The 23,074-nt window shown below is 53.7% G+C and overlaps 2 protein-coding genes across 32 annotated transcripts in view; both read left to right on the plus strand.

The window, feature by feature from the left end:
- Positions 1-5,634, plus strand: part of BTRC (beta-transducin repeat containing E3 ubiquitin protein ligase) — a 188,940-nt gene extending 183,306 nt beyond the window's left edge. For all 31 annotated transcript variants that reach the window (XM_021072709.2, XM_084995221.1, XM_084995234.1 and 28 more), the window contains one exon: positions 994-5,634. The gene's annotated coding sequence lies outside the window, so the exon portion shown is untranslated. The remainder of the gene's footprint in view (positions 1-993) is intronic.
- Positions 5,635-17,916: 12,282 nt separating this feature from the next.
- DPCD (deleted in primary ciliary dyskinesia homolog (mouse)) overlaps positions 17,917-23,074 on the plus strand; it is a 37,092-nt gene continuing 31,934 nt past the window's right edge. Inside the window, exon 1 of the mRNA XM_084995255.1 lies at positions 17,917-18,034. The gene's annotated coding sequence lies outside the window, so the exon portion shown is untranslated. The remainder of the gene's footprint in view (positions 18,035-23,074) is intronic.

The following is a 23,074-nucleotide window of genomic DNA, read 5'->3' on the forward strand; positions in this document are numbered from 1 at the left end:
TTGGGTAAACAACCTCTCAGGGCCTTAGTTTCCTTGTTAGTAAAATGAGGGTTGCAGTACCCAGCACACAGAGCTGTTGTGAGGGTCCCCTTGAAATGTGATGTGTGAAATTCTTAGTGCTTAGCCTTACACATACCAGGCCCTCAGTAAAAAGTGGCCACTCATTAGTATTAAGATTGCAATTATCATGTACCTATCCCCTCCTTTTACCAAATTTTCTCCTCCTTAGGTCTCTATGGCATGTTGCCATTTTTATTATTATTCCTGGCACTTTGATTGTCTACATCTCCTTCTTCCTCTCACCTCCAAAACATAGATATGTGCTAAGAGTCTGTCTCTGGCTTTTCTTCCTTATCTGAGTTCCCTTCTTTGGCTGCCTTATCTCTTCCCAAGGCTTCAGCTCTCATCTTAATGTGAATGCCTCTCCAGTTTGTATCTGTAGTCCAACATCGGCCGTAATCTCCAGGCCACATTTCCAAGTACCCCCACACACCTGTCCTTGAAGGTACCAGGAGCGCTTCTGGTGCACACACCTAACAATCAGACTCTCCCCTCATCTACACTGCCTGTGCCCTCCAGTTCAGCAGCCAGACAGCCTCACCCCACTCCCCCACTTTTGTTAGTGGCACTCTGAATTCATGACCTCCAAGAGCCAGAACCTCGGAGCTGTCCTCGCCTGCTCTGCCATTGCAGGGAGCAGCTGCAAGCTTGATGCAACACCCACCATAGTCATTCTTAATCCCTAGACATCAGAGTTATCTGTAACACTTGAACACTACAGCCCTGAGCATGTCAGTGAGCCCTGCCCAGTGCCCAGACAGGCCATTAGCCTTTGGCAGAAGCTCCTGCATGGCATGGACAGAGAGTGGGCACTAGGAAGGATCTCTGAGCCTTTTGTCCCAATTGACAGCTGGGTTAATATTCTTTTCCTCTTAGAGAAAGTGAGAAAAAGAGGGAAAGGGACTAATGACTATGTGCTCTGTTTTCACACAGGACTCATTAAAGTTGCGGTATTTAACGTATCTGCCAATACCAGGATGAGCAACAACAGTAACAATCAAACTACTCCCCACTTTCCTCGGACTAGCCGGGGAGCGGGGCTTTAAGACTCCTGTTGGGACACAGTTGGTCTGCAGTCGACCCGGGACGGTCTACTCAGCGCAGCTGACTGCTTCCGTGCTGCTATCAGAAGATGTCTTTTATCTTTTGGGAATGATTGGAACTTTTAGACCTCACCTCCCCTCCCCTCCTTCTTTTCCCTCTGCACCTGTTTTTTCTTCATTTGGTTCCAGACAAAGATGACTTATAAATATATTTAGTGTTTTGCCAGAATCTCTCTTGCTTTGCTGGTAAGCAGAAGAACTAGTTTCCCTATGTAGCCTACTGGGAGAGAGCCACTTCTAGGGGATGGGAGATAAAACTTCAAGCCAAACAGCACCCAGTGTCTCCCTGTATACTGCAGCAGTGCCCAGCGCCTGGCAGCATCAACCCAGCCTCATGTGCTTAGGAGGATACTGCTGTCTGTATAGCCTCTGGGGCAAGAAAGAAAGAAAAAACAGGAGTACACACCCTAGAAGATCTGGGCCTCTTCCCTTCTGTCTCTTTCTCTGATTCTGCCCCTTTTCCCCCTTCCCTCACTCCCCTTCAACATGTTTCTCTGCTGCACCTGAGAAGAAAGAGTATGAAGAAAGTATTCTCACTTAGCATGAGGCAAATGAGAGAACACAGTACTTAGAAGAGTTCGACGCTACTTAGTCAAAATTTGAAACCCAGGCTTTTGCTGTAAGTGACCCTATGTGGCAACAGTGGATTCTCAGATGTGGGACTCTCGTCATATTTGCAACTCTTCTCTCTTCTCCTTTTAACATCCCTCCTCCCCCAAAGGGGCGGGGGCGGGGGCATGCAGAAATTTCCTGGGCTCCGTCAATGGCCACATCTTTCCTGGACTCAGCAGTCTCCTCGATTCCATGTAGAGTGTGGAAAGGAGTCGCTGATTGCATTTCCTCTCATTAACAATTAGATGTGTAATAAAAAGCGTTGTACTTCATCCTAAATCACTGGTAAGACTCAGCCTACAGAAAGGGTTGAAATGGCCAGAGCCAGTTGCTGGATGCGTTCTGCATAAAGGTTCGCATCTCTGATTTCCTCATCAGGGCCTGCGAGCACCCAGGCGCCTGTATCTCTGCAAGACCATGATCAGACTGGTTTACCAGGTGGTCAGGACTAAAAGGTGATGTCTCTTTCATTTAAGGCAGTAAATATCACCTCTTCAGAGTCAAGCTAATCACCTCAACCTTGCACTGCAGAACCTTCCTTCTGCTTTTCTAAACCCAATATTTACAAAAGGCCAAGCTGCCAGGGAGAGGGGATCAGGGTGAAGTTTGGCACACAGGGTTTATTAATGGCACAGAAACTGCCTTCTCTTTCCTTCTCTTCCTCCTCTTGGCCTTATTTTACTCTCACACTCCCTAACCAATACAATTTCTCTGGCAGTTCATGAGCAACATAAACAAATGGACCTCAGCAAGGACCAGGGGTGACCAGCCACTTGAAAAGTGGCTGTACAGGCTTCAAGCTGGGGCACAGGGAGTACTGTCAGCGAGTGCCTGCCTTGTTTCCTGGGGCAGGAGAGGGCTTGCACCTGCCATCTTACATGGCATGGGCACACCCATCCGTGCCCTGAGGCACAGGGCAGAAGCTGAGCAGACAGGCCCGTTGTTTCCATTCCTAATCATAGCAGTTGAGTAGAAGAAAGCTCCCTTTTAATCAGCTGCTATAAAACATTTGGACTGAGAGCCAGTTAACAGGTGACCTCAGAGCCGGGCCACTTTAGTTCAGCAGGGGTATGGGGAGGAGAGACAGTGCTCCGCACTCTTCCCTCTGCTTTGCAAGAAGGTGTCCTCTTCCCAAAATGTGTCCAGACTGAATGTTGTTATTACATATTGAGAGGCAGATTATGCATATGCATTTTCCCTTTTCTGCTTTATGAGTACTTTTAAGCTTTTAGTTCCAGGTTATATTCAAAAAATTCTTCCCAGTGTAATGAGATATCATTGCCCGGGAAATATTTTCTGAGTATAATTCCCTTACCAACAACCCAAAAGCTAGAGAAATATTTTCTATTTCGCTGCTATCAGGGTTCCTTGTCTATTGTGTTGAGTATTAATAGCTTTTTGATTGGTTAAGGATTTTGCTATAGATGAGGCAGAGGGCCTTCAGCCCTGAAAAACACACAGGTCAGGCTTGAAAGAAGCATAGATTCCAAGCTGTTTCAAAACGTTGCCCAATAGCCATAACTCTTCCAGCCCTTCTCTTATATGCTGCTATTCAAAAGTGGAAACCATCGAATATTCATTGGTGCCAGGGGTTTTGCTCTCCCATCTAGGTTCAGTTGAAGGGCATATTGTTTACAAGACTGTCTTGGAGCTTGCCCAGTCCATCATAAGTGAGCCTGAGGGTGGCCCCTGCAGGTAGCTCCATTGAGGATATTCTTCAAGTTGTCCTCTGCTGCTGATAGAAGTGGGAATGAAGTTAAGTGGTCTGAAAAACTTGAGTCAGTCACATTTCTCAGCTCTGGGGGTCATTTACCAGTTCATTGTAGAAGAAATAATCAGGTAAGTAGAAGCTCATTTCCAGAGAAGGTAAACCTCACTTACCATCTCTGCATGATTTCAGTGGGAATTGGTTATCGCTAATCCCCAACTGGGCTAGAATAAATGTAAAGTTTGACCTTTTTAAGAAGAAAAGAGAAACAAAGAAAGTCTCATCACCACCTCTACAGGATTGGCAGGAAAGGAGCTGAAGGTGTCTCTGGGCTCTGAAGTGAAATTCCCCGTTATAGATTAGTCTCATTAAAATTCCAGGGTGGGCCTGACAGAAATGTCTCTTAAAGATAGGAGGAGGCTTGTTCAAAGGCAGGCGAGGAGTGGGTGCATTTGCCCCTGCCTCTGGGAGCTCTCTGTCGACGCTGGGGCTGCCTGGACAAAACCAGCACGCCTCGCTGCATGTGTGTGTGTTTCCACTGCTGAGAACATCCTTTTATTTTGCTTATGCGCAGTTTGAAAGTGGATGTGAATTGTGGATGGGAGGCTCTTTTACACTTGTCCCTTGACAAATTTCTTTCTGGTGGCTCCTCACCAGAAACTTCGTAGACTAGACAGGGACTCTCTGGAACTCTACTGACAAGTAATAAAGTCTGGCCCTCATAACTTGTTTCTGGAAAAGACCCTGGGACCCCTAAATCATTCTGTTTTCTGCTTCACTAAGAAAAATCCTTTTTATTTTTCTTTTGTAAAATCAAAAACTGAAGAGAAGAAATACGCAGTCTTCTCCTTTGCTGTCTCCTGGTACCCATTGGTCTGAACAGCTGTGGTTGGCCTGTCTCTCACTTAGCACTTGGGTGTATGTGGAAACACAGGGCTCGGGGTGAAGGAGTGGTGGGGGGATATTGGACATGATGAGGGCAGTTTCTTCTGCCCCAGAATTAGATAAGACACCTTGGTATTGTTTATCTTCTTGGCAACTTAGATGGTAATACCTTCCTGCCTGGAGTGGGAGAAGCCCAACCCAGAACAGTGCAGGCAGGAGCGGCGAGGCTGCAAGCTTGATTCTGGAGGAATCCAAGGTACCTCCAGGTGACGATCAGGTTTACCGCATGACTTTGATCCACATTTCTGACCTCCTCCATTTCTCTGAGTTTAACAGACTTCCCAGGAACTGGAGAACATGAAAAGGTACCCTGGCTTCTCCTTGCCTTCTTCTCTTCCCTTCTAGAATAACTCTCCCTTCTACCAAGTGTACCCAAACCTGCAGGCTGAGTTCAGTTCCTCGGGCTTCATCCACATGGCTGATTGCCGGCAGACCACAGCCCCTTATGTTATCTGCAGTCTCACCATAATCGGTGCCAAAAAGACAGTCGTCTCTTAGTGGAGCATAGCTGAGTTTTGCTTCTTGTTATTTTTACCTGTAGTTCATTTGTGACTTCAGGAAGCTTGAAACAGAGGAGAGAAACCAAAAAAGTGTGATTATGGCAGCCTGACTTCAGATGGAACTTCATGCATTATATCCAGAAACCTCTGTTGGAAATAGAGTACCTATGATCTAAAATTTCCTGGAGGCAGATGACATGTAAAATATATGCTCTCCAACCCACCCAGCTGGCTCTCTTAGCTTCTGATTGGCAGTGCGCGTGTTAAGGTTCAGTGCCGTGAACAGCATTATAAAGCATCACCTCCTTTCTCTCTCTCTCTCTCTCTCTCCCTTTTTTGGACGCTGATGGAAAAGACCAACAAGGAGGGTTAGATCTCTGGGTACCAAGGACACTAATCCCTTCCCAAATCAGTGATCACTTAAGCCCAATGCAGGCTGTTCTGAGGGATGTCCATTGGACTCCAGCTAGGGGGCAGGCCTGGCAACAAGTGTGAGCCTCCCTGAGAGCTTTTGTTTGGCTCAGCCTTTGTTCTCTAGACTCTTGAGTACTGACTGCTTTGACTTTTGTGATTATGTTATTATGGTGATGTGTAGTCAATGTACCAATATGTTCACGATCTAGGATCATGAAATATAGTGCGTTTTGGTTTTTTTTAACTGTTCAGAAAAAAGTAACTTAAATTACAAATATAAGATTAAAGTGAATTTTCTGGGTGTCTTGTCTCTTTACCCCAACATCAAGAGGACAGTGATTTTTTTTTTCAATATAGAAATTGAGGGAGTGAACAGATACCTTTTTAAGATAATCTGACATGAGAAAACAACATTGAGAGAAGTCCAAGTGTGACTAAACATGGGGTCCAAGGTATATAGTTAGTGTCTATATTTGGATTAAATTGAAGCCAAAATCATGTCTAATTCGAGAACTGGTCATCATAGCCTCAGCCTACCACCTGAGCCTAGAACTTGAATTTTCCTCTGCCTCCTTAGTAGGTAAAAAGACTTGGATTTACCTTGCATCCCATTTGCTCAGTTTCTAGATGGGAGAGGTCCATTTGGGAGCAATTTCCAGAGAGATTCCAACAAGCTATAAGAATAAAAAGAGAGCATTGACTGGGGAAACCCACCCCCCTTCCCTCCTTAAATCAAGCCTAGGTAGATAAATAGGTACCAGGTTCCCTCCAGACCCCCTCCTTTTCTCCCTCTTTCCCTCTGTGTGACAAGCAGGAACGTTTTGCCTCTTTGGGCTCTCCGTAGTGGTGGGTCTCCCTGCCTGACTAGGCTCCCTGGTTCTGTCAGCCTTGTGGTCTCAGTGCCCATTGTACCTGAATTGAGACTATGTGGTCTTTAGGACATTCTCAGACTATTAGGTATCAGGGCCCCAGGGCAGAACTACCTGTGCTAGAGCAGGAGGCATGTGCTCCTGGAATTCTGCAGATGTGGAGCCCGGGGAACAAGCAAAAGGGCGCCCCACGCTGCCTGAGACCACACTGGAGTCTCCTTCCTAAGGGTTTAGGACAGAGAGGGAAGAGTCAGCGGAGACTATGCGGGGCACTGGCATCCACTCGGTTGTTAACTTGCAGGCTGAACTTCTGAGCCCAGAATTGAGCAGAGGCTGGACCTTGAAACCAGGGTCAGTTCACTGCCCCTCGGGAGGCTGTGAGGTCTAGGGTGTGCCCTTGGGAGACTCAGCCCTGAAGTCACTGTTTCCTAAAGCCAGGCGGGGCCTGGCATCCCTCTCCCCTTGAAACCTATAGCGGTGCCACCATCCGCAGTGACTAAAGGGAAGAGACTTCTCTTCTTGCTGATTGGCTCTTGCCAATTGAGAGCATTTTATTAGGCTGCTAATTAAAGTCACTTCGTTAGCAGCGGGAGAGGCCGGGTGGGTGCCTGGTGAGATGGAGCCGAAGCCAGGAGAAGTCATTCCCTCCCCCCCCCATGGAAGCAGAGCCTCTCAGGGAACCCGCCCAGTCCCCCAACCTCTCCCGCTGCGCCTACCACGCCCCTTGCTTTCAATTAGTGGCTCTGAGGGGAGTGAGGTCATTACCAAGCCCAGGTGGAGAGCCCTCCCCCGCCTCAGGTCAAATGAGCCCTTTGGGGTTCCGGTCCCAGTGCACCTGTGTACCTCCTTTGGCATCTGGGCCAGGAAAGGAGAGGCCTGAGTGTGGGGGGGCATCTGTCCTCCCTACTGGAGAATGGCCCTTGGGTCCGCATCATCCCTAACTTGGTCACATAGTGTGGAAACTTCATGCCCCCTTCCTCACCAAAGGCTCAGGTTATTAGGAAATGTGACTTTCCTATCACTTTGCAGGAGCTAAGCCCACTTAGACCCAGAGTGCATCCAGGAGGAAGGGCTGATGGTTTTACAGTCCGAGCCATGCAGATCCTGAGAATCCTCTGGTTCCGAGCTCATCACACATTTGAGACCCTTAACCCTGCCTGGTCCAAATGACCCCCAGGCAAGTACCCTTCCTCCATTAAGAGAGGAGGGCCTGGCTGTGACTTAGCACAGAGGGGTGGGCATGCAGGGTCATAGAGTACCCCCTCTCCAGAACTTTCCCTGTCCCATCTTGCTGCCCTCCTCAGCCCCTCACTTAACTGCAGAATTAGCACCAGCCCAGGCTGGGAGGGCAGATTTATGGCTAGGACTGCCTCCCTCCATTTAACCTGAGGCCGGCCTGAGCTCCAAACACTAAATTAGATTTTTGACAATTAGAGAGACTAATGGGCACATAGCCCTCTCCAGAGCCAGATATCCAGCAAGGCCTTCTTCTAATATCCACCACTGGCTGGCCGGCCCTTCCCTGGCCGCCCTTCTCCCCGCTTCCCCCCGTGGGCATTTCTCTCCCATGTCCTGCCCAGGCTCTGTGTGCACTCAGGTTCTCTGGTTCCCTCTCCCTCAGCTTCCTACCCTCGCCTTCCCACCCCTGGCTCAGTGCCAGCCGGGCTCTGGGGCTTTGCCCCTCCTCGCCCTCAGTCCCTTCTCTCCATCTCTGCCTTCCCCCAGGCGCATCCCTGGGTGCTGTTTCCATCAGCCCCTGAGGAGCAGCCTGCAAGCCCCTTGAGGGCAGGGGTTTGTGTCCTACCTGTATCCAGCCAGTAAGCTCAGCAGCCAGTGGGTGCTTCATAAAAGTGCACCACTTCCTGGTCCTGTCTCCCTGCCTCCTCCCTCTGAGCCCCTGGATCTCCAAAGCCTGCCCTCCTGGCCCCAGGCCCAGCCCTGGCTCTGGCCTGGCTCAGCTCCAGCGTGGGATGGGTCCTCCTTCTTGCCGCCCCTCCGCTCTGGCCAGTCTTGGGCTGGGCGGGTAATGAGATTGCAGTAAGTGGCGTTGGGGGGGGAAGCTGCTCACATTCACTCAGGCAGACTCATAGCTCTGTCAGGCTGATTGGTCCTGAGTGGAGGCACAAACGGCCCCCCACGGACACGCTGAGATTGGTTATAAAATTACAAGCATTTGTTCTGCTGTCAGTGGCCTTCCCTCCCTCTCTCTGCCTGCCTGCCAAGGCTCCCCACCGCCCCCCACCCAGCCCTCTCTCCCCTGGGGTCAGCCTCCATACACCCTGAAGGACCCTGGCCAGGGGCCACCACAGCAGATGAGGCCAAGGAGCTAGGGCCACCAAACTCCCCATCCAGGCTGGCCTTCATGCCTTGGCCCTGGGATTGTCACAGCTCAGGCTGGCCTCAGAGTGACCCGACCCTGTGCTCAGGGTTTCCTGTTCTCTGAAGCTAAGGGGGTAGGTGCTCAGGGCAGACAGGCCTTGGAATCAGATACTCTGATCCCAAGTAAGGGACGATGTCCCAAGCCCAGGCCTCCCTGGGACACCCAGTGCCCACCACCTGTCAGGGGGTCCAGGGCAGGGCTGGGGGCGGCTGGGAGCCTTCCCTGCTACAGGAGGGAGCAGCAGAAGCCGAGCTGGTGGGAGGAACCCACCTCTCCCTTCATGTGGCCAGGCTCCTGCCAGGTACCTTAACCCTCAGGTAAGGACAAATCAGCTCTCAGGACAGTGCCCCCACCACCCCCAGGCCCTGAAGCCTGAGGCAGACCTAAAGGCCAAAATGGCCCCTACAGACTGACTGCCCTCAGCCTGGCCCTTAGGCTCACCCCAAAGCACATGTGCCTTGAAATCCTGTTCCGTGCTCTGGGGATCCTCTCACAGAGATACCGCTCCTTCCTGGCCCTGCTCCCCGGCCGGACACAGACACACCAGCCAGTCCCTCTCGCTCTGGCCTCTCAGCCTCCTTCCCACCCCTCATTCCTCCAACAAGGCCCCAGGCCCTGGCCCTTTCCTGGCCCCTCAGTTCCAGCCTCAGTCCCTGCCTGGTTGTCACCATCCTGCTGGGAGGCACCAGGGCATGACACAACCGGGTGCTGGGTTCCCCAGCTTGGAGTGGGAACTTAGAGAGCATCAGCTGCCTGCCGGCTGAAAGGTGCCTTCCTGCCATCCGTCATTCATTCTCAGCCCAGAATGTATTTGCTGTAATTACATCTTTAATTAGGGTGGTGATGGCTCATTGTTCACCAACAATGATGGATCAGATCCTCTGGCTTGGCTTTCCACCCTCTGTCCAGGACCATCCAGGTCAGCTCTCCCCCAGCTCTGGGGGTGGGACAGATGCCTAAGAACTTTCCCTCTTCCCTCTGAGGCCCAGGCACCGAGGCCTGGGGCAGCCAGGAACTCCATCCCCAGGGTGATTTTGTCCTTTTAGACCTCCGGGGGGCTCCCGAAGGATGGGTTGGACGCTGCTATGTCCAGGCTCCAGGCTCCCTGTGAAAAGGCTGCAGGTCTCCTGGTGGCCACCAGATGTCTCCTTGGTCCAAAGTGGCCAGGTTGTAGGGTGGGGCCTGGTGTTACCCCCATACACAAACATGCCACCATCCCTACCCCAGGCTGGGCCCGGAGCCACACACTCCTCAGCTAGGAACTGACAATAGAAAACCTCACAACCAGGTAGGGCGTACGGCTGGGCAGCTCTAACTCCAAGCTCCCCTGTGCATTAACCAGGGTCTCTGGCAAGGTCTCCACTCCCAGGCCCAAGTCTGCACGTGGTGGCTGTCCAGCGACTCGGTGAGTAAACAAATCAGTCAATGAGGGAAGACTCTCTGCTCTGGGAGGGTGGGCCCCAGAGCTCCTCTTTGGAGGCCATGGGCTGATTGGAGTCTTTGGTGAGCAGAGGGGCTCGGATGGGCAGTGAAGGCCCAGGACCCTTCAGGAAGCCTTGTGGGGTAAGACCCTAATCCGGGGTTAAATATCCCAGCTTGGAGTTCCCATCGTGGCTCAGTGGTTAACAAATCCGACTAGGAACCATGAGGATGTGGGTTCGATCCCTGGCCTCAATCAGTGGGTTAAAGGATCCTGCGTTGCCATGAGCTGTGGCGTAGGTTGCAGATGCAGCTCAGGTCTGGCATTGCTGTGGCTGTGGTGTGGTGTGTCTTGGATCTGGCGTTGCTGTGGCTGTGGCGTAGGCCGGCAGCTGCAGCTCCGATTAGACCCCTAGCCTGGGAACCTCCATATGCTGTGGGTGCGGCCCTAGAAAATACAAAAAGACAAACAAACAAACAAAAATCCCAGCTTGGCACCTACTGACTGTATGACACTGAGTGAGTTTCCCAATCTCAGTTTCCTCATGTATAAAACGGATGTGAAAGCAGTGCCCTGCCTCGTGAGATGGCTGCAGATTCACGGAGATACTGCACAGAAAGTGAAGAAGCCGTGATAAGGTGAGGGCAGCTGTGGGGAAAGGTGGGAGCTGAGCAGCCGTGGGGAGCCCATTTCCCCCGTCGCTGGCCAATGACCCTGGGAGCTGGGAGGGGGCCTCCTTGGTTTGAGGGAAGGCTTTGCCCACTTGAGGCACTGTTGGGCACAAGTGGTGGGAGTGGCTGGGCTGTGACTAGGCTGGTGTAAGATTAGTTGCCCCGGACATGCTTGCTGCTGGGGACTGACTGACTTTTCAGCACTGTGGGGGTTCTTCCGCAGTGTGGACAAGGTCTGGTCAGGGCAGGGCCCTGCCTGACAGAGGGGGAGTTGCTGGGAGGGACACTCTGGAGGCCCAGCAGGAGAGCTTAGCTTGTACCTCACCTTTAAGGGAGCTGCTTCAGGAAGGTGGCAAGGGGAGACGAGGGGGTGAGCCCTCTATCCCTTCTGCTTTTCAGCTCTAAAATTTTATGACCCCCCCACCCCCACCACCCTTCATGGGGCTCTGTCCTCTCCCACAGAGCTTCCCTGCTCCCAAAGGTGGCCCCCTCTGCCTTCCCTCTTCCCCAGTGACCCCTCCATCCGACAGGGCCCACCCTCCCCAGGGTTCCTCCAAGGCCCAGGCTGAAAGGATGAGCGTACCTAGCGGTAAGTATGCGCAACATTACATATGTATATTGGAGAGTAAATAACCCCAAAAAGCGCCTTGTAAATAGACTCCGAGTTTATCCTTTATTAATGAGGCACCGAGTGCCCCGCTGTTTTAGAGCAGCGAGACTTTCATAATATCAAAACCTAAATTACACTTGCGTCTCTCATCCCAGGGACGAGCATCTTTCGGCTCCGTTTGCAGAGTGAGTAAGCAGGGATCCCTCCCCGCCTGCCTGGCATTTATTGGCACCTTTCTTCTGACTGGAGGGAGGGAGGGAGGATGTACACACACACACACACACACACACACACACACACACACACACACACACACACGCCTTGAGTCCTCCAGAGAGCTCCACATCTAAAGCCTTGGAGCCCACGGTGTGACGCTGCCTGGGATGCCAGCCTTCATTCCGAAGTGTGCAGAGTTTACAGGATCAAGGGGTCACTCCGGGCCCTGGGGTGTGGAGGTGTGGGATGGTCAGCAGACGCCTACAAGCTCTGTGAGCAGGTTACTCCCTGTCTCTTAGCTTCAGTTCGCCATGTGCAAAATGGGGATGATAATAGCTTCCTCCCAGGACGGTTGTGAGGACTCAGTTAATGGGTCATAGGCAAGGTTGGTGCATAGCAAGTCCTTGGTAAATTTGCGCTGTGATGGTGACAGTGACATTTAGCCCCCTCTTTGGAATGGGACCCCAGTGTCTTTCATTCCTGGAACACACTACATGTAGGGCCACAGAGGAGAACCCAGGTCCTGCAATGACAGGGAGATACCAGGGCTCATCTTACCCCAGCACAGGCAAGACCTGACCGCCTAGTGCCCCCAGCCCCCCAACCCTGAGCTCAGCTGGGGCAAGGAGCCTGGACCCTCTTGGCCCCCTGACTCTCCAGGTCCAAGGCTCTTCTAGGACCCCTTGGGGATTGTGCCTACCCTGCCCCAGCCCTGGGCCAAACAAACTAGCTGGGCAGGTGGGCAGGCAGGTGCTGTGTGGGTAGGATTTACAGCCTGGCCGGCCAAGCTCCTGGTGCTCCGGTGGGCGTCATGTCAAATCTGTCCCATTATATGGACAGTTGAGTTTAATAGTCATTGTGTGCTCTCTCAGAGCCCAGCAAACATCGCGGGGTGACACCCCCTCCACGCGAGCAGCCCGCTCCCCAGCCACACGGCCCATCCGTACAGTAAATTAAAAATATGAATCACTTCTCCCCACTGCCTCCCCAAACGCTCATCTTGTCAGCCTCTATGTTGCCTTCATTTGTATTACCTTAATTTAATGTTAATTATGGTCTTCATTTACAAAGAACAAGCGAGCCCTGCTCTGCCAGGGGACCTTCCCCGCACCCCCTCCCCCTCAGCCCAGGAGGGAGAGGCTGGGGGAGAAGAGGAATTCGGGGGGCTACGAAGGAGTAAGGAAAGGGGTTGGAAGAGGGTGGGAGATAAGATCTGGGCCATCTGTGGCTAATGGGCCCTTAGGGAGGGACTAGGAAGGACCCCCCCACACACACCCTGTCTTCAATCATTTATTTATTCAACAGCTATTTATTGAGCACCTAATAAGTGCTAGATAACCAGGAAATAGAAAGATAAGGGAGGGGGGGTCTTCCTCCCTAATAAGGGCTAATGGAGTCCCCTCTGCCTTCCTGAAGTGAATTGCTGGAAGCAGCATCAGGAAGACATGTCATTCCTGCCCCAGGTGGGCTGGTACCTGACCCAGCCCAAAGGGCACAGGACACAGGCAAGAGAGCTTCCCAAGCCCCTGTCTTGGCTCCTGGTGCCATCCGTACCCCAAGCTGCTTCGTACTCTTTCCAGCAGGAAGTTCTTTCTGAAGTCTTTCCTGAGTCCCTCTTGCTGCAGATCATTCCAGGCTTAGCACCTGAGTGGGGTCAGGAGTGGAAAGGTGACACCCAGGCTACACCATCTCTGGAGGGCTGGGAGGAAGGCATTATGGGGATCAGCACCCCACTATTAACCACTCCATCAACTCTACCATCCCATGACCTCAACACCCAGCCCTGCTGACTTGCCCAAAGTCCTGTGTCTGAGGTGCCTGGGAGGTCTGAGTGTGACCGTTTGGCTGTCCCTGTGCTGCCACACTCTGCCAATGGGACACACAGTCACAGGAAAGCGTGTAGAACCTTGGGGCGGGGGGGAGGGGGGTTCATGTCACACGTGTGCACACAGGGAGCTGGCAGAGGGCCACCTGCACTCAAGCTGCCATTAACCACAGACACCAGCCCCTCCCCCCAGCACGCGTCTCCTCAACTGGGGAAGAGGATCTCCAGCTGGGAATATCTGCTTGACAGATGAGGCTGTTCTGAGTGTGTGTCTGCGTGTGTGTCCGTCTCCAGGGAGCTTTGATCCACACGCAGGGACATGTGTCCCCTCAGGTTCGATGTGCCCCCTCAGGTTCCGTGTGCCTGTGTGTATGTGCAGGAGCGTGTGTCCAGCAGGCCCACGTGCATGTGTACACGCCTGTGCTCCTGCCCGCTACCGCCACCCCCCCTCTGCCTGTCAGCGGCACTGATGACATTGGCGCAGAGGAAAGTGATGACAAATGCCCGTTATCAGCGAACGAGGCCGATGACAAATGGGTGGGCGCCCGAGCAGCCCCATTACGCTGTAATAACAGAAGATGGATGGCCTGGCGCCCCCCCCACCACCCCTACCCCTCTGCGCCGGTAACGGGATCCGGCTCCGCCCGCCCGGGAGGGAGCCGAGCCGCCCGCCTGGCCGCCAATCACGGCGGGGCCGAGAAGCCCAGGCCGTGGAGCCAGGAGCCCACGCGGCCGCCCGCGGCGGAGGAACAAAGCGGCGCGCTCGGCGGGAGCAGAAGGCGCACGGGGAGTCCAGCCCGCCTGCGGCCAGGACACGCAGCTGTGCACACACATGGCCGACGCACGCGCCTGCCGCCTGTGTCCTTGCACCGTGCACCTGCAGCTCCTGTCCAGGCACAACCCCCACCTCACGGGAGCACGGACACGTGCTTTCATACCGTGCATGGGCATACATCTGCCCCCCAGATCCAGGTACACACCCACCCACATAAACCCATGCACACACGGCAGTTCGTGCACGCGCCTACAGAAACCACTAATGTTTGTGCACATGAATGCTGCCAGCATGTCTGCACGTGGATGGATACGGAAATATGCACACACATAAGCAAAAATGCTTGTACATGGATACCAACCCTTACACTCCGTTCTGTGCACACAATTCAGGGCCTCCAAACACCCCCACATCCACATGCCAAAGATGCCCACAGCTGCATCAACAAATATTAACCACACACATGTCAGCTAGGTGCTGTGGAGTAACAGTGATGAATGTGACACCATTCCTGGCTTCTAGAATTTTAAGTCGGCTATGGGGGCAGACAAATGGCTGGGAGTGAAGGCAGAAGATGATTTGTGTTTTGACCCAAGTACGTAGTCTGTGATGTGAGATTTCAAACTGGAACATCAGCAAAGTCTTCCTGGAGGAGGTGATTAAAGGAAGAGGAAATTTTCAAAAGGAATTGAATTTCGGAAAAAAAAAAAAAAGTATGGAAATGGAATTGGAAAGTGTAGCAAGTGTTTGGGACCAAGATACCCAAGGGGCCAATAGTCCAGGCAAATAGTGTTGGGTGAGTGCGGGAGGAGAGAAACTTCCCAGACTGGGGCCACGAGGCTGAGCTGGGAAGGGGCTGGGGCAGATCCACGTGAGAGACCCAGGAGGCCTGAGCTAGCTCCTGATGTGGGAAAGGAGAGGACCAGGAGGTCAGTAGATGGAACAGTAGTAAGTGGATGAAGAGTGCCAGGCAGGGCCAACTCCCTGGGTGTGTGACCTGGGCAGTCCCATTGGGCCCTGTGTTTAGAAGAGCCCTGTGCTTGCTCTGTCTTAAAATTCTTTACGTTTTATAATAAGAAGGCTTTTCATATGGCACTGAACCCTGAAAATGATATAGCCAGTCCTAGAATTAGGGATCTATCAGGTTGATCCAGTAAGACAGAAGGAGCAGGTTTAGGGGGAGAAGATGGTGAGTTCGGGGGGCCAGGGGTATATGAGAGTCTGGATGTGGAGTGAGGAGTTGAGGTGATGGGTAAAGATTTAGTATATCCCTCCCCGGAATGGGAGTTGGTGCCCTGCTTATGCCTTGGCCGATGCTTGTTTCTGCTCCACAGGGAGTCCATGCACTGCCACATTGTCATAGGGCTGCCTCCAAAAACATGTCTGTGTACTTCCTTGCTGGAATATAAGCTCTCCAGTGTTGCCCCTATGTCTCCAGGGCATGGCATACAGTTGCCACACAACACCCGTTAAAGGTGTGTTGGACTAAGGACTAAAGGTGTGTGAAGGACTAAGTGAAGGAGCACACGCGGTCCACATATGTACACACTCTGGGCATCTGGTCCCCCACCATGGGGAGGAGTACATGCAGGCCTGCATATGGCCCCCCTATCCCATTGCCACTGTCCTCTATCTCCTCCCGGGTTGTTCTGTCACCCTGTGTCTACTTTACAGAAAGAATGCCCTTGTCCCAGGGCTCCCTCATTGGGTATTTCCTTTGTAGACAGAGTTGGGCAAAGGTTAATTAGTGAGCCCAGGACCTGGGGTGATGGGCAGGGAGAGGCTGTGATTTGGAGCCAGAGGATCTGAATTGAAGTCTCAGCTCCTCTCTCTGAGCTTTAACTCTTCATCCACAAAATGGGACTATAAAATGGAAAAGCATTTACATCAGCACCTTGATGCCGACAGAGCTAATTAGGGGAGATATAGTCAAACAGGTCGGGTACTGAGAGAGCTGCTTCCTTCCCCCTCAGCTCTGGGTTCCCAGGGGTGTCAAAAATAGACTGAGGGTCCTGAGGATGAGACAGGTGACGTCAAACAGGGGAGGGGAGCTGGCCGACTGGAAGAAGAATGCTTTCGTCTTCTCTCAATAGGAGCCAGAGGATCTGGGAGCTGAGACTCAGGCCCTGCCTCCCACAGCCCACCTGCAAGCAGGGACACATAAGAGGCAGAGCAAATATGAGGTGCCCTCCAGGACTAAAGGAAGCATTCTAAACTTGGGTAGCTTGGGAAGGGGGAAGCAGAGGACATCTCCAGAGATATGGACCAAGAGAGAAAGCCAGTGGGGGTGGGCGGAGGGGAGTGGAGGATTCCTCCTTATTTCTCTCCCAGGATGCCCTGTCTTCTGTCCCACAGGGACTCCACCTGCTAACTTTGTCTTCCTGATATGTGACTTTCTCCAGGCTACAGAATGGGGGCGGGGGAGTATTTCCAGGAGGCCCCTCTGGTCTCCCTCACCCTCATGTGACCCACTTCAGGTTTCTCCAGTAGGTGCTGGTCCCTGCCTCCACCTCCCCTCTCAGCTGTGCTAACCATCACCTCTCAGACCCGGTCAAGAGGCTCTCGGAAAGCGCCCCCTAAGGGGCCTGTAGCAAGAGGCACCGGGATTAGAAGATGCCCGGAGGAAAGAGATGGGCTGGTTAATGGGCCTCGTTCCTCCTCCTTTACCAGTTCACTTTTTCTCTAGCGTTATTGACCCGTCATTAGTTATCCTTCCAAGGTCGCTGGGCCTGGCCCAGCTATAAATCACGGCGGCTGGAGGGGGGCTGCCGGCCAGGCCATGGTTCCCGAGATACAGCGGAGAACTCAGCGCCCAGAACAGGTCGGAGGAGGTGCAGATGGCCCTGTCACAGGGGAGCTTCCGCGGAGAGGGCTAAGCCCCTCTTGGTGCCCATCCACCCACCTCTCCCTCCCGCCTCCACTCTCCCTTTCCATTTGCTTCTCCAGCGCCACCTCTTCTTCCATTACTCACTTTTTTCACACACATACACACCCCCTTTTTTTTTCTTGTGGAGTGCAGCGGCTTGATGTGAGATCTCAGTTCCCAGACCAGAAATCGAACCCAGGCACCAGGGAACTCCCATCCCCATCTTTTTCTGCTTCTCCGCTAGCTCTGCGTACAAGATTGGAGAGGTGGGGGACGGGGGAAGCGGTCGACTCACTCCACCTGGTCTCCCCGTTTAGAGCTTTCAGGAGCAAGGACAGAACTCACGCAGGGGGAACCTGAGGCACAGAACTTCGACCAGAAGTGAGTCTGAGGAAGGGGTCCCACCCGATTCAGCACCAGGGTCACCACTCCTGAAACTGCAGATCCCATTCTTCAGCCTGGTGATGGAGAAGGTCATCACCCAGGGAGAGGCGCGCCAGGACACGTCCTCATCGGCCGCCTCCTTCTAAGGAGCGAGGGGCTGCGTAGTCCGGACCCTTCCAGCCCCAGTCCCCACCCCCGAGCTACAAGGGAGGTCCCTGGGCGGTTCCTCCCCGGCACTTGCCGCCCTCTGTACCATGCCCCCTATCCCGGGCCTTTGCAAGCTCCTCTTGTCTGGTCCTCGCGCGCCCTCTGCTGGCAACTCCCTGGAAGCGCGCCCATCGGCCTCCGTACCCGCTCCATCCCCAGCCCCACACACCTGGCGGCGGCGCCCAGCCTTAAAAGCTCCGCTCGCCGGCCGATACCCATTTGTGGTGACGCCCATGACCGGAGGGAGGCCTCCTGGAGCACTCCTCTATCTCGCTGTCCTCCTGCTTCGGAGCAGCAGCTCCCATTCCAGATCCCAGAGAGGCCCGTTTGTCTCTTCCTGAGGGGCGGAGGGAGTGAGGTCCAGCAAACAGAACTTGAGGCTTGGAGTGGAAAGAGCGTTTCTCTTGCCTGTGGAGCCAGGCTCTGGAGGGGCATCCGCAGTCGGAATCTATACGTCACAGGGCAGCAGGTGAGGTTCCTCCAGGGCCTTTCCCTGGATCCCTCTTCCTTCACTTGGCCCTGCAGCTTCCAAAGGTACCTTGGTGGGGGAGGGTCGTGAAGGCTCTCAAGATTGGGGGGAACTTGGTTCTCAGAAACTTTGAGGTGGGGTCTGCAGTCCTTGGTCCCTGAGGTGGGGCTGCCCAGCCCTCCACAACAGTTCTCTGGCTTGGAGAGGAAGGGCATGGCCTGTGGGGGGCCTCCCTCCTGGGGCCAGATGCCTTTCTCCCCATTAGGCAGCTTGCGGGGGTGGGCAAGGGGTGATCCTTTCCAACAGAGTGTTGGGCCTGGAGGGTAGGTAGGTTGGCTTGACCAGAATCCCTTGCCGGAGTAGCCCCATAGTTCTCCAGCACAGCAGAGTCTGCGGCTGCTGATGAGAGAGGATTCCCAGTGCTGAGGGGAGATGTTTTGGGCCAGGATGGGTTCCCATCGGGCCCCATGTGGAGTCCACGTGGGAACAAGACAAGTGTTTGTGGGTCTATGAAGGAGGGGTCCAGCGTGTGCAGGGACACTTGCGGGGGCCGTGGGGGACAGGCCAGGCATGTATAGGGATAGATGTAAGCTATGGAGCCAGGATTCTTGCCTCTAGCAGGGCTGGAGTTTGAGAGTCAGTGCCCCCTACACCACTAATTCCCTAATGGAGGTGGGAGATTCGGGGGTCCCATCTCAGGGCAAATGGGCATTTGCCGATTCAAAACCTCAGTTCTCAGGGTCAGGGACTGTGTCCTTCATCAACATCAGGAGCCTCCCCAGACTGAGAAGCTCGGGGCTCTTTGCTTTGGGTATGTGGGAGAAGGAGGGAGAGAAGTTAGCACAGAGGGAGAGTCAGGGAAATCAGTGGGCTTCCTAGGTGACAGAGATTTGAGTTGAAAGTAAGCTGTTCTCACACGCTGTGTGACTTAACACAAGTGAATGAATCTCTCTGGGCCTCTCTTTCCTCATCTGTCAAATGGGGATAATGCAAGTACTGATAGGGCTGCGGGGAAGGCTACATGATAAAGCCCATGAGCAGGTTTGTGTTAAGGGCAGACTGGTCAGGCTCAGAGTCAGTCAATAAATGCTGCTGAAACCTTGCTGGAAGAAACCAGAAATATGGCGCAGCTAACCCAGACCTCCTTATTAGAAACTCTTTTCATAACTTGCAAAATGTCTATTGGTTTCCCACAAAATCCAACAATGCTAATGCCTTCCAGTAGGAACAAAAAGCATCTAGTGCCAGTGCCCACTCAGGCCCCATGAATAAATATCTTTTGAAATCTTTGGTTTGAGGGGAAGAAAAACTCTGGTTTGAAAGTGTACTAAATAGGGAGTTCCTGACGTGGCGCAGTGGTTAACGAATCCGACTAGGAACCATGAGGTTGCGGGTTCAGTCCCTGCCCTTGCTCAGTGGGTTAAGGATGCGGCATTGCTGTGAGGTGTGGTGTAGGTCACAGACGCCGCTCGGATCCCATGTTGCTGTGGCTCTGGTGTAGGCGGGCGGCTACAGCTCCAATTAGACCCCTAGCCTGGGACCCTCCATATGCCGCGGAAGCGGCCCAAGAAATGGCGAAAAGACCAAAAAGAAAAAAAAAAAAGTGTATTAATAATCAACCAACCCCTCCCCCCATCCTAGAAACCTCTGCCTGACTCAGTCAATTCCATAGAGGCTCCACCTGTCAAGGACCCATCCCTATGAGAGGTGGTTTGCTGCTCCTTATTACCCAGGGGACCAGTCTCCACCTGGCAGGAGTCACAGATTTAAATGCTTACAAGGGTTTGGTGAAACCATAGGGAGTGGTAGGACTTGGGCAACTAGGGAGCAGCTCCAGCCAATTGTTGCCGTGTGGGAATATGGGGGGAGGGCAGTAGCATTAGGATAGAGCCGCAGACTTCCTCCAGCTTTGTCTCCCTCCCCCATCATAGAAGTCTCCTGAGATACCCTCCCTTTAGTCCCATGTATTAGATTTCAAGTGCTGCACAATACATGTGATCTCAAATCACAAACATAGCCCCTAAAAACAAGATGTGTTATTTCACAGCTCTGCAGCCCAAAGTCCAGGCAAGCTCAGCTGAATTCTCTGATTAGGGCTCCGCAAGCCCTAAATCCAGGTTTTGGCCAGGTTGGCCTCTTATCTGGAAGCTCTGGAAAGAGCAGCTTCCACACTCATTCTCCATGTTGACAGAACTCAGGTCCTTGTGATGGGAGGGCAGGGGTTCCCATTTCCTTGCTGGCTGTCAGGGCAGGGGTTCCCATTTCCTTGCTGGCTGTCAGGGCAGGGGTTCCCATTTCCTTGCTTGCTGGGGACTCCCTGACCTTGAACAAGGCCCCCTCCAGCTTCAAAGCCAGCAACGTTTTGTTGACTCTTCATGCTTCGAATCTCTCTGCATACCCCTCTGCTAATGGACAGAAAAAACTGCTTTCAAAGGGCCTCCGTGATTAGAGTAGGCAGAAGATAATCTCCCTTTTGCCACATGAGGTAACCTCACCACAGTTGTAACACCTCATAAGACTTGAAGGCCCTACCCACACTCAAAAGGGAAGGTTTATACAAGGGCCAAAGTCACTAGGGGTCTTTCAGAGAATCCTGCCCGCCATAGCCAACCACTGAGGTGGGGTAGAAGCAGCCCCCCAACTTCTGTGAGACCCTGGGTCTGTCACCTCCCATTTCTGGTGTTCCGTTTCCTTACCTGTAACGTGGGGTAAGGGGGTGGGGACAATCTAAATCCCCCCCCCCCGCCCCCACATACTAATTAGGATGCAAGAAAGAGAACCTGATTCTTGGGACTGCAGGGGCCCCACTGCCCAGGGACTGTATAACACTTCCAGAAACACCCCCCTGCAGTCCTTCAAAAGGGCCTGACCAAAGAAGAGCCATCCAGCCACACAGCATAGCTGGGTGCCCAGGGTAAGAGGCGCAGGCACCCGGCTGGACTGGACTGTGGGGAAGTGGCTGCTTCTATTGGCCAGAGGCTATGGGCACCTATGAGGCTCCACAGACTAGAGTGGGTCCCCTCAGAGTCTGTGCAGGGCAAGGTAGCCTGCACCTAGCTGGTGGGTGTGGCAAAGACCAAGCCAGGTGGGCAATAGACCCCTCCCCTCTCCCACCTCGTAACTGGAGCTGGCCTTCAAAATTCATCCCCCAGGAGTTCCCATCATGGCACAACAGAAGTGAATCAGACTAGGAACCATGAGGTTACGGGTTCATTTCCTGGCCTCGATCAGTGGGTTAAGGATCTGGCGTTGCCATGACCTGTGGTGTAGGTCGCAGACGCGGCTCGGATCCCGCGTTGCTGTGGCTGTGGTATAGGCCGGTGGCTGTAGGTCTGATTAGACCTCTAGTCTGGGAACCTCCATATGCTGTGAGTGTGGCCCTAAAAAGCAAAAAAAAAAAAAAAAAAAATCATCCCCCAAACCCATCTGCCAATCTCAGCCTCTGGGTCTCAAAAGGACCTTCTCCTCTCCTGCCCTTCTCATCCAGCCCCAGCTGGGCAGGGGTAATCCATCCCAGCACCCTGGACCTTCTGGGCTGTTCCTGCCTAGGGAGGGGCTGAGGCCTCATAGTCTCTCATCTGGGATCCCCAGTCAGTGACCCCCACGTTCCCACCCAACTCGTCCCTTGAGGGTGACAGAGCCCCTCTTCCAGGCTCCCCTCCAGCCCTCCCCCAGGCTCCACTTACTGTTCTGCAGGCAAGCCCCGCTGCGTGGGTCCCCACCCCACAGGCTGCCACCAAGGCCTGGCAGAGAGGGGCTGGAAGGAGACCCTCCCCAACTCCATCCAAGCGCGGGAGCTGGGTAAGAGGCGGGGAAATGAATATTAATTTATCATGATTAGGCAAATCCGGCAGGGAGAGCCGATTCCGGAGGAGGCTAAAAAGATGAATTTCAGCAATAAAATTAAATAAGGACGGACGGGCGGCCCCTCCTCCCTCCCGCTTTGCTGATCTCTCTCTTTCTTACAATTTATGAGGCCAATTATGAAGATGAGGTTGGAAGTTCCTGGAACTTCACTAAATGCAAACGGCGGTCCCTGCTGTTCCCATCAAATTAATTAACCGCGCGCTATTGATGGCCGCTCAAGGCTGACGCAGGCGGCCCGCCCTGCGGCCGCCTCTAGGACACAAGGACCCAGAGTCGGGAGCCCATGGGGCTCCACCACCTTCTGCAGTTCCCGCTCATACCACAGGGGACTCCGGGGACCCCCCCCCTTCCAGCCCCCAGGCCCTGCCTCAGCCCTTGATGACACAGGGTCATGCACGCTGAGATCTGGATTGGGGAACACAGTGACACACACCCGGCTTGTCCACACACGTGTGCAGATGCAAAATCACGAACCCAGAGCGCACAAACACAACGCTGGGAACGTCCTTGCGGCACACAGGCAGACAGCCACGCAGCACAGGCACAGTGGCAGCAGAGCTGAGGGAACCGGAGCCTGGTGGGTGAGGGCAGTCAGGCCAAGGGGGTCTCACTGTGGAAGGAACACGATGTCCGGGGCCATGGGCCAGCTTGGTCAGGGCCAGGCCTGGGTCCAGCAGAACGAAGGGTCAGGCCAAGGTTCCACAGCCACTGAAGCAGCGGGCAGCAGCCCCTGGCCTAGTGCCTGGACTGCCCTCCCATGGCATCCTCAGGGCCCTGCTCCCAGGTCCTCCACCGCTGGGGCCTCTCCTCATCTCTGGGACCTTTTGCAGGAATGTTTCCTCTAGGTCTTTCGCTGGGGCTTGGCTTCTGCACTGACCTCCAGTGTGGGGGACCAAGGCTTGCAGAGGCCCTGGTTCAAAGGATGAGGATGAGGCTCGGCCCAGGGTCTCAGGCCAGTTTGGGGACTTCAGCCCTGAGGATTCCTCTGTCCCAGAGCTCGGAAGCAGGGCTGTCCAGTGGCTCGGGGGTTCTGGAAAACTGGTGCCTGGACCGAAGGGCAGTGTACAGAGGGCTGCAGGGCTGGGCCTGGGCAGCTCGCGTCTGCAGAGTCTAGATAGCAGCAGGTGCCCCAACCGCTGTAGCAGCCCTGTGAGGTTGATCCCTGAGAGGGGC

This window comes from Sus scrofa, chromosome 14, assembly GCF_054392235.1.
Source record: "Sus scrofa isolate SSC_HxYL_T2T_F1_AM1 chromosome 14, Sscrofa_HxYL_maternal_Yorkshire_Landrace_v2.0, whole genome shotgun sequence".
In the NCBI taxonomy this organism is placed as follows: Eukaryota; Metazoa; Chordata; class Mammalia; order Artiodactyla; family Suidae; genus Sus; species Sus scrofa.